This window comes from Typha angustifolia, chromosome 1 (genome assembly GCF_048772165.1).
Source record: "Typha angustifolia cultivar Huaian chromosome 1, ASM4877216v1, whole genome shotgun sequence".
Taxonomy (NCBI): domain Eukaryota; kingdom Viridiplantae; phylum Streptophyta; class Magnoliopsida; order Poales; family Typhaceae; genus Typha; species Typha angustifolia.
In genome coordinates this window covers 11032400-11044771 of record NC_133239.1, presented here as the reverse complement: position 1 = coordinate 11044771, position 12372 = coordinate 11032400, and positions in this window count along the sequence as shown.

Sequence of the window (12372 nt, the reverse complement as noted above, 5' to 3'; positions counted from 1 at the left end):
CTAGAGGACCAAGTACGTTCCTGACCGTCCGATTGGTGGGGCCCGATCAATAGGCACGGAAATCAAGACCGCATGTGAGGGTACGTGGGGCCCCTCGCCCTGTCTATCCATTTCAGAAAAAAAAGATAATTAAAAATTAATTTAAAAAGATATATTCCTTTTAAATTTAAAAAAATGAATTTAACTAACGGAAGGCTAAAAGGGTAAAATGATCCCTGGAGATTTGACAGAGATGTGAACAGCTTAATTTTATTATTTATTTTATGATGTTATAATTATGTACGCAAAAGTGCTAATATTTATTCTATTATTATTTTTTTCAGATATTTAAAAACTCACATATTTAGTTAATAATTTTGAAAAATAAACTTATTTTGTAGAAAGGTTTAGGGATTTTTTTTTCAATTTGTGAGAATAATTGTGTGGTTTTTTCGCAGAACCGATTATTAGTATCTCTTTTCTTTTTTTAATTTGTGGGTAGATGTCTCTGGCTGAAGAAAGATACTGGACTTCTGGAAAAAAAAAATATTGGCCGGAAGCCTTTATTACTATTATCTTTTGGCAAATATGAAAATTTATGAACAATGTCTGCTATAATAACAAAAGGAAAGATTTGAAAAAATATTTGGACCCACTCTTTAAGTTTAACGGCAGAATATGTCAAGAACTATTCTATCAAATCCACAAAACCTAGTATTCATCCTGCTTTTATCCATTAAGAACCACCACTACCTGGGTGGTAAAAAGTTAACACGGAAGACTCTTTTGTAAGTCCATTTAAGCTGGATGGAGCTGACTTGGTACTCCGACAAGCTAACTATGACCCTTTGGATAGTGAAAAATCTTGTTAATGATATTGTTAAACTAACTTACAATTATTAAAATTGTAAAAATACTTATATTCATCATATTGCCAATTGGTTGGTCAAAATGAATGATCTTTTGAGATGGCGATTTCCTTACTGAATTGGTTCAGCTTCTAGTCTCCGATTATGATATAGTGTTTTGTATTCGAGGTGGCCAATTTATAAAATTATTCCTATTTTTTTAAAAAAATATGAGAATTAATATAAAAAATAAAGAGATTCTTTACTTTCAAACTTTCAGTATTTATTGTCATATATTATTATCAAGTTATAATTATGTGTATTAATGAGCTAACCTAGTTAGCGATAGCTAAAACAGTTTAACCTGACATTCTAAACAGTTTAGAACCACACTAATTTGTAAAGTATATTTAAGATACATGCCTATTTATATTTAAAAAAAAGAAGATTATTTTTTTATATTTTAAATTTAAACACTTAATTTCAATTCGAAATTATAATATTTTATTAGCGTCAATATTTCTGCCGTAAATAAATACTAAGATGACCAAAGTATCCATCCATGTACGTACTAGACTATATTTCTACTTAAATATATTAATTTTTTTTAATCTTAGTTAGCGATTTAGTGACAGTTATAAGTTGATCCAGGGCATAGGGTTAAGTGTGATTTATCCTAGATTAATCCTAAATCTCATGAGTTAATCACGAGAATCTTGCGAGCATTATCCGGGCAAAACCTGGACAAATAGTATTGGATATGGGTGGTCCCCACCACCTAGTAATTTGCTCCGGGACCCACCGACGGCCGCGGGTGGACCCACAAATGGGAAGGGGGGGCGGGAGGGGGGGGGGAGGGGGTTTGGTTTTGGGTGTCAGAAAAAGTCTGTGCGGGGGTTAGCCGTTGCTGTCGATATTTCTAACATGTTGGTCGGACTTACTTTTGTCGCCTAGTGGCGGCTCCCATTTTGCCCTTTGTTTTGGGATATTTACAGAAGACTCCCCAAGTTCTGGTTTTATTATTATTATTATTAATGTGAATTTTTGTAATTTCCTTGTAATTTTTTTTTATTAAATTTTATAAATCACAATATATATTTTATCTATTTTGTTATTTACACCCATCTTTAAGGTTTTTTTTAACTTGACTCCTATTTTTTCTTTATAATTCTCATTTAACACCCTCCGTTAATTTAAATGAGCCGAGGGATATTCCGTTATAATATATAAAATAATTTTTAAATATCTAAATTACCTATGCTTTCTAAAGAGGGGAAAAATAGTGACGAGGGTATTTTAGTAATTTGATTCATATCAATTAGTCAAAATAACGTCATGGTATTAAACGAATATTACATAGATCATCGAAAACAGAGTGTGAATCACAAAATAGATAACATATAAGGTGTAATTTGCAAAATATCATTTCTTATATTACTATGCTGATAACTCTCCACTTTTTACTTGTATTATCTCAAAAATAGTCTCCATTAAATTTAATCTAATAGTTACGGATGAAATAAAAAATGTTATTCCATTTATTTTTATAAATAAAAGAATTAACATACTTAAAATATACCTAATTGAAGTTGTTTACTATAAAAAGGTCGACCGTACTAGAGTAGATATGAATGGACTAATTAACTTATATAGAAGTATTATGATTATTATACATATATAGTTAAAGGGATAATCCTAGTTAGACCTCCTCGTTCTCTCTTTTTATACATCTCTTATATCTTTTTGGTACATATAGATTCCTTAAACCGTTGAAAATATCTCAAACACCTCTTTCGTTACCTTCTCCATCCACAAGCAATCTCCTAAAAGTCTTGAGATCGCTGACGAGCTGCTTCATCTTCTTCTTAATAATATGCTAGATTGGATCAGGTTGTCTACTCATGATTGTATTTTTCAGAGGCTTATATTCACGACATCGAGCACCGCCACTTGGATCCCCTTTATTGTGGGGCTCAGTGAAACCTTAATACCAATGACCTCTGTGGACTCCTATTCGCTCAAGACTATTGCGAAAGAGAAAGTTAAGGGAATTAGGGCACAAGGGCAAATAAAGACTTAATAAAAAAATATATTTTATTAGCTCCTTCCCGCCATGATAAGTAGGTGGTTATTTTGACCTTTTCTCCTTATTCATCTACATCGCCGCGGGGGGAGGCCTAAGTCAAAGTATCCCTATAGTCATTAATTTAGCTAGTATATACGATAATATATGATTTGTTAAGCAAACTAAGTATTTTAAGACAATAAAAGAATAATACAAATATCAAATAAAAAAATACTGATATCCCTAGTTGCTAAAATGATGTGTAAATTAGATTATGTCTACTTTAATATTTAATCATGCAATCCCACAAAAAATTTTTTCTTCATTTCTCATTTGCATCACATAAACTAACCAAAAGCTATGGCTTTTATAAAAACACTAATTAAAAAAGATAATGTCTATGTGCTACACATGCATGATATGGACTTGAAAATTGAAGAGATTCAAAGATAAAAGAGTAAATATAATTAACAATGACACCTTTAAAATTGTGTTTGATTACACAATAATTTGTATGAATAATTCTAAGGCAAGCATTATAGAAACCTTCATTTGTCTCCACATCATAATACACTAAATTATTATTTCATGTATAGAATTTAGCACCAAGTCCATCATGCTCAAAGAACCCTTACATCTATTTGCTAGAGTAATGAGTCTAAAAGTATAAATTATACAAATTTTTTTTACAGAGAAGTTAAAGCTGCTTGTATTTCAACTCAGATTCCTTCATACAACATGAGTCCCTTTAACTAACTGAGCTTTATTCTATCGACAACTATGACGGTTATATGTTAGGACAATAAAACTCAACGATCGCATTAAAATTATGTAAATTTACAAGAAATAATGTACAATTCAATGGAATGGTCCCTTTTATGTGAATTCATAGTAAGACCAATCAATTTAGTGCATTAGGATATGGCTTGATAGTGGAGAGGTGGCCCAATTTAGGTAGGGGTATGCATCTATCCTTATCCTACTTACCACTACCTAATGAGTGTGATACCAATATTGGTACAGGAGAGGTATATGGATGGTGGATCACAATAACCCTAATTTAATGTTACTTTCTCATCAACTAATCATTGATTATATCTGGATCATTGGTGCTAACTTCTTTCGCAAATAAATAAATATAATATATATATATATATAATAGCTAAAGTGCCCCTCTATTGTTAACCCGCGAATTAATATGTTAGGTTAAAAATGTCACTTCATATTTTTCGCTACCGACCGACTAATATTTATATTTTGGTCTAACCCACATTTCTTATTTTGCACTCGTAATCATTAATTGACCTATTTTTTGGTAAAATAATTTATAAACTTATTCGAGAGTTTTCTAAATATTTTTCCCAAAATGTTGATATTCTCTCGATGTTGTTATGCAAATTTAACTATACCAAAACAAACAAAAAAATAGAGAGAGAATTTATTATTTTTTCCATTAAAATTATGAAAAAAATAAGATATCACCTAAACTTTTCTTGTACTGGAAATCTAACTATTTAGACATTGACATATAATATCCATTCTTTAGGGCTGAAATTATTATTTATTGATGAATAACAAACATTGCAATCCCAAGTTGCATATTAATTACAAGCTAATACTCTAATATTTGATCTATTGACTAGCAAAGTAGAATATTTTTCTAATAATTTATTTGTTTATTTATGTGAGCTGGTTTTATTAATAATAATTATAAATGCAACGCCACGTGGTGGATAATCTTGATTAAGTGCTAATTAATAGTTAGTTGGCTTATGAGAAAAAAAAACATATATTAATAATTAAGAATAAATTAAAACTCATAAATCCACTGAATAATGATACAAAGAAAAGTTTAGAGAGACATATGAAATATTAGCATAACCATGCGGGTGTAAATCGTATGATTTTTCCACAAATGCTCGAAAACCCTTGTTAATTTTGTGAATTAGATATTGATTAAGCTTAGGGTTAGGATTAGTATTAGATTAATCATGCACTCCAAATTACTAAAATGCCCTTGCTATGTTCCCTTATCTGCCATAGCTACTAGCCCACATTGTCCTAGATATAATACTCAAATGGTTACCTTAATATGATTCCATTACCTGCATCATTAGAATGTAAGCTATATGATGACTATATATAGTTTGTGAATAGAAATATCACCAATATTCCAATACCCATCTCATTGTAGGAGTCAGTGATCTACTATTATTTTTTATACTCACACATATGTCTATGTACTTATTTGGTAATTAATTACCACATTATCTTTTGATGATGAGTTGATAGCTGTATTATATTCTTGGCCTTTAATTTATGATCTATAATACTCTAATTAATATCCTTTGTTTAGTATGAAAATAAATAATTTACCAACAAATTCTGGTTGTAATGGATCAAATAAATTATGATACAAGTTGAGCCCAATTTTATTATTTTCTAGAAAGAAATTAACAGTAAACTATATTATAAATAAAACACATTGAGTAAAAGTTTAATTTAACAACTACTTGATGATATGGATTAAAAAATAGAATATTTATTCATAAAATAATATTTTCTACATTATCTCACTTCTTTGATGTGACACTTGAGATTAAATAACAATGTTTTGAATTTGTTGATCCTATGGGATTCAATGATTTTAATTTTCTATAAGCTTGATTTGAACCCATTTTGTTAGAAATTAGTGTTTTGATACTTCCAGCTGCAAGTTATCTCCAAGTTGTTTTGGAGGCTTAATTTAATTCTGTAATTAATTTAACCTGATAGTTTGATTAAATTACATCTATTTATCATTGTAATGTAGTTATAATGTAGGATGTTATTCATAATTTTCTCTATTTTCTAATACTTTGCTAATTATTGTAAGTTAGATGACTCAATTTAAAAATCCATTCTAATAGATAATAATATTTTATATCATTATTTTTGTAATATTTTAAGCTATAGATATATAGATAGTGATTCAAATATTACTCTTCCAACCCATATTTGTTATCCATATAGATTAGTTGAATACTTTGCTAATTATTGTAAGTTAGATGACTCAATTTAAAAATCCATTCTAATAGATAATAATATTTTATATCATTATTTTTGTAATATTTTAAGCTATAGATATATAGATAGTGATTCAAATATTACTCTTCCAACCCATATTTGTTATCCATATAGATTAGTTGAATATAGATATAAATTTAAGGGTTAAATATATTTTCAAAATTATTTTATCCTTTGTATTTTAAAAGTCTTAAGCCAGTTCTTATACATACGAACTAAAGTGAATTCTCTCCCTTCTACTCATATATTTTTTTATGGACAAAAATACCCTTCTACTCTTATATATGCATTTATTTCTCTTCAAAGAATATTCACGTATTTTCTTCTCCTACTTTCTAGATTGTACTAACTATATAGTAATTTTTAATAAACATATTTTTTTTATAAAGTTTAATAGTTATATTACATCTAAGAACAAAAAAAATATAAGGTTAAAGAAAAATCAAATAAAAAACTCATTTTTTTGCCTGATAAATATGACGGGGTCATTTTGGTTATTTAGGCATGCTCCATTAACTTTGACGGAAAAACTGAAGGTTATAGTTTAGTCGTAACTTATAGTGCCTGGTTTAAAACTTTTTGAAGCACAGGAGGATAGAGTGGTTTTGACCATAAATTTAACCTCATCTATTAATAAAAATCACCGATAACCTAATTTTTTTTTGGTCCCATGATCCCTGTTAATTTATTAGAAACTAACAAACTCTATTGACTTTTAAAAGATATGACTAAGAAAAAAACTAGAAGATAAAGATATGATTTTGACCCAAAGCAAGAAGAACTCATTGGTATGTAAACTCTTATTCCCAACCTGTCCACATAACTCAATGCCCATCTTTTGACCAAACCCTACCACTTTTGATCCAAATTTTTAGGTATTTGGTTGATGGCAACCACTTTATTTTCCATAAAAAATTATGACATCTCAGTCAAATCATAAATCACTATTAAGCGAGATTAAATTTATAATAAAAAAATACTATTCTCTAACGATCGAAGCTTTTAAAATTGTTCGTCATTTTGTATCGTATCTTTTCAAACTTTAGCCGATTTCAAAATATAAAATATAAAAAATATTATTTTTTATTTGTTTAAGCTTTTAGAGCAGTTAACGAGCTCCAAGGTATTCATCAACATACATAATAAAATAGAAAATAAAACTAAACATATGCTTTCTTTTTGTCACCTCATATTATGTCACAATCTAAGCTGATATCAATCATCCTTATGAACCATAATAACTACATAGAATCTTGATCCTTGGACATCTGTAGCAGTGTATAGTGTTTGATATGAATAGAGTTGGACAAATGAATAATTATGAGCCACTAATTGTCTTATGGACCAGGTTGATAATTTACTTGTACCAACCCCATGATGGCTACTGACTATCCTGTCAGATTTGGATGCTTCTGCTAAGTTTTTGATGATATATTTATAAAAATATATTTGTAGTATATGATTGTTAAAGTTAACAAATATATATAAACAATTAGTGACCATTTAGAGTGTAAAATATTTATCATTGAGCACTGTAATATTGAGTTACTTTAGATATTGTTCAAACTATTTTTTAAATAATTTATACAAGAATAAAATAACCTTTTTAGTAGCATTTATGATATTTGAATAGTGGACTTTGTAGGAATAATCTCAAAAGTAATTTGTAACAATTGGGAGCTTCATTAATAAAGTCCACTATAATTATATATCCTTAAGTTTATATCCATTTTGTAATATTCTAAACTTATATATGATAATCGGTCATTTTAATAATATACATCGTCGAATATAAACATCTCAAAATTACTTAAAAAGTTGCTAAATCGAAGGGGAATTTTTTAATATAAATTACTTTCCCCATCATTAGTTTATATAGAAATTATTGGACTGAAAAAATAATTTATATGGAAAGAATGAAATTTTTTTAAATAATTTTAAATTTAAAATAAATTAAATTGGTAAAAAGAATACAAACAGAATTAAAATAGTCAAGAACTCCATTAATACTATTGATTGGATCACTATTGTACTTGTCTCATGACCCTTTCAGCCTTGTAAATAATTCCCTCATTGACATCAATCACCAATAGAATCTCTCATTGACTATTGACTGGTTGGCTCATCATTTCAATTTGAGAACAAAATCTTTAGAAAGATCACTACCTATAATTTTGTGCCCTTATCCATTGGCTTGGTGGGCTTAGATTAAACTAAAACCACCAAAGTATCCATGATGCTTTCCAGCAAATATTAACTTTATAATTATCTATGACAACTCACAACTTCTTGGCAGTTGACATGGAAGGAACATTCAAATGCATTTAACAAATTAATTAAAAAATGAAGTAGAAAGGCTGGGAGGGGTGCAACATGAGTTACTTCTCCGGGGACATTCATCCTAGTACTACTCTCATCCAAACATACTTAATTGCAGAATTTTGACTGAGATTAATAGTATAATTAAAAAGAAGTCTAATTAAAATGAAAACCAATGCCAATAATTTTGCAGCAGAACCACTACAGCGTTGGATGCTGAAATATGTTGCATGCAGTCAAATTTGATCAATTGTTTTTCTCTACTTTTGCATACCACCACTTTTTATTTTAGGCTTAATGTTTAAAAGACCTCCTTTTGATCTATTTGCAAATTGATTCTTATTCTTCGTACATATATATATATATATATATATATTGAGAGTATACTAAAAGAAGTACATATTGAGAAAAAAAAAATTTATGAACTCAAGATGTGATTTCTTACCAAAATGTCTGAAAAAAGAATTGTGTTACAAATATAACAAAAATGAGATTTTAAATATAATGAAGATCTAATTCTAGGATATGCTGCGGAGAGGATTTGACACAGTTTTATATGGATACTTTCAGAGGATAGAGTGAAAATTTAAGTAAGACATTATAGTTCAATTGTATAATTTATAGACTTTGCAACAAAGATTCGAACAATTAGGTTAGTTTTTAAACATTTTTGTTCACTATAATGTGGGAAATGGCGATGAGATCATAGTTCTACATAAATGGAAATCGAATGTCATCTTTAACTATTGATCTAGTTGCATAATATGGACTATATTGATATGTACTACTCACCTACTCTACTACGAAAAGTATCCATATTTGAATACTCGAAGCATAAAAAGATGCCGACAAATAATCTGAGGAACATAATGATGTACGAAACTTTACTCTCATTACCGAACAGATGATTCAAATTAAGCATATGAAACAAGTTTGACACTCCTTATAAAGATACAATTAATTTGTAAGAATGAACAAATGTGAAAGGGAGAAGAGATTGCAAAAATTGGTGGATGTGATGAAGGATTAGGTTCTTTTTTTTCTTCTTCTTCATGGATAAATAGGGTTACAAGTGGACAAGAAGACATCAACCACATTTGATGCCATATAACATCCTTGTGTCAACATCATGCCTATTGTGCTGTAATGTTCCATATTAATTGATTTAGACCTCTCCCTTGTATCTTTTTCTATGTTCTTGGAGTCCAATGCAATGCATATCATAACAAGTAATCATAGCCATACTTATGATGTAGAAGCTAAACCTCAAGATATTTTGATGAATGCTTCATGGTAAATCCCTTGCAATTGTATTTGGTGAAAGTTTCTTAGCATTTCTTCAAGTCTTTTTTTTTTTTTTAACAACAAAAGAACTTCTTGAAGATTATTGTATTGGGTCAATTCATTGATAGAAATAATATACATGGGGAAAGCCCAAAGCCCACTCTATGAAGCTTTAGCCCACAAACCTTTCTTGTAAATGAGGAATTAGAATCCAAGTTTGAATCAAGAACAAAGAGTAAATTATATTCAGTAACATCATTCTGTTGACCAGACACTCATATTAATAAATAGGAGACTATATAATTATTTGTTTATTTTTCCAATGAGTTAGTAGACAAGCCTTCTTTTCACCTTTGGGAAATCTAACAATGATCATAGAAGCATTGGAATGAATCTTTTCACCTCTTTTTTTGCTTTGTTATTCCCAAGTTTTAACCAACACTAATTTCTTATTCTTATTCTCATAATGGAATCCCAAATCCTTATCTGATTGTCATCTCATGGTATTAATCTTGTTGAGAGAGAGAGGGAGAGAGTAAACTCTTAAAAAATTTACTAGCCTCATGATCTTCTCTATCTTAAGATGATTACTTTTTGACATCACTCTATGCCCTAAAGCATCCACTAGTTAATGTTCCTGACCTTTTCTTCTTCTTCTTTTTCCTCTATCTTTAACTGTTGACCTCTAGAATCCTATCATGATCAAATCAACAAATATACAATCTTTGGACTTTCTCACACTAAAGCAACAATCTTGACCTTGAGAGAAATATATACTATTCCCCTCGCACGATTATAATTTAGACAAATTTATCAAAATCGCCCTACGTTTTGCTTTTATTATAATCGCATCCTACCATATGAATATTTCTCATTCGACACTATCTCTAAAACACTTTCATCTATATGATAATTATTTGCTAAAGAAACTTACAACATAGTATTTTAAGACATTAAAAATAAAATACAGCAGTCGAATGATAAATATCTATATGATAAAGTGTTAATGATAATAAAAAAAACTAAGGTAATATGTACTTGATAAATTTCTTTATACATATATATATATATATATATATATATATATATATATATATTTAATATCAACCTTGATTCTAATTTCACTTCCCATCAAATAAGTCCATGCAAAAAGGGTAGTGAGGGAGTTAATTGTTGGCCTTTGTGGCCTTTAATATGAATATTTATAAAAGTAGATGGATATGGTTCTTTCTGCCATAAAGAAACAAAAAGGGGAAAGAAATTAGAAAAAAAAAAAATCTTATTATACTGTGACACCATATCTAGCCTCATTATATTGGTGGCTCTAATCCACCCATTAAAAGTAATCCACTGTAGCCACCAAGATCATGGTAGAACATTACCTTGACCCATAGCTTTCATAATAATAATAATAATAATAATAATAATTTATATCTTTTGATAAAAATATCCTTATAATTTATATTCATGGTCATAGAAAATCATAATAATAAAAAACATCGTAAATAATTTGTAGTCGAGCAATTAACGCATTACTTGCTCTATTATTATTATTAGTAAAATTTGCATATAACATCATGTCTTTCAACAAAATTGTAGTTTATAATTTATATTTTATTATTTGCAAATCGAGTTATATAATTTAACAAATATGTAAAGAAATACCTTGTTGTTAGATCTGTTGGTTAAATTTAACTAAATCTCTGATTTAAGTTAACTATACAAACAAATTTATAAAAATACCCTTAACGAAGTCATACTAAGAATATTTTAGTTATCGTAGAAATAAAATATCTCTACTTAATGAAATTTTTACTGTGTTAGTTCAAATCTAAATCAGAGTATTTTCTGTACATATTCGCTAAATTATAGTGCTTAATTTATAAATAGAAAAATATATAAGGTGTAAACTATAGTTTTGTTAAATAAGTATTATATACTAATTTCCCTAATAATAATAAACCAAGTAATGCCATAGGGATCTCAAATGACTTCAAATTACTTACAATGTTTTTGATGATTATGATTTCTATGACCATGAATTTAAATTATAAGGATATTTTTATCAAAAGATATAAAAATGTTTATTGTTTGACTCTATATTTTAGTTTTAATGTCTTACAAACACTTTGTGTTTGAAGGTAATATATAATATTCTGTTATTCTATTAAAAAAATAAAAAGTAAAAATAGTTTTAGGGTATTAAGGCTATAAAAACTAATGTCAGTGTTTTTATAGTATTAAAAGCAAAATGTATGAAAAATAATAAAAATAAAATATTGGATGTTTTTGATCAATTCCTCAAACTATAAATATTGCCAAAATTATGCCAGCCCTACTATTGTCTATCATAAAAGAAAACCCTATTAGTTAACAGTATTTTAATTAAGTGTACATTAAATGATACTTATCACCAACCAAAGATCATCTCACTTGGTCAGAAATGCATCAAAATTGAGGGTATTACAAAAATATCTTCAACCAAGTCATACTGAACACAGAAATTCTCATAAATTTAATGAAGCTAATCAGGCTTCTGACTTGCTCGTGAATTTAGAGCACTTTTAAGATTTCTATTGCACTTAATTTGAGAGTTTTTGACCAAACTAGCTCTCTTTTTATTTTTTTAATCAAAATAAATTATCTCTCAAACTTATTACTAAATAATGTCTAATTCACTATCCTAATAAAACCGCCAATCAGTTCAGCATATTTATCCTTAGATAATTTTTTTTCCTTAATTGTTAAAAGATTAAGTTAAAAAAATTTATGTACATAAAACGCTAGACTAATCAGCGTTTTAGGGCAAGA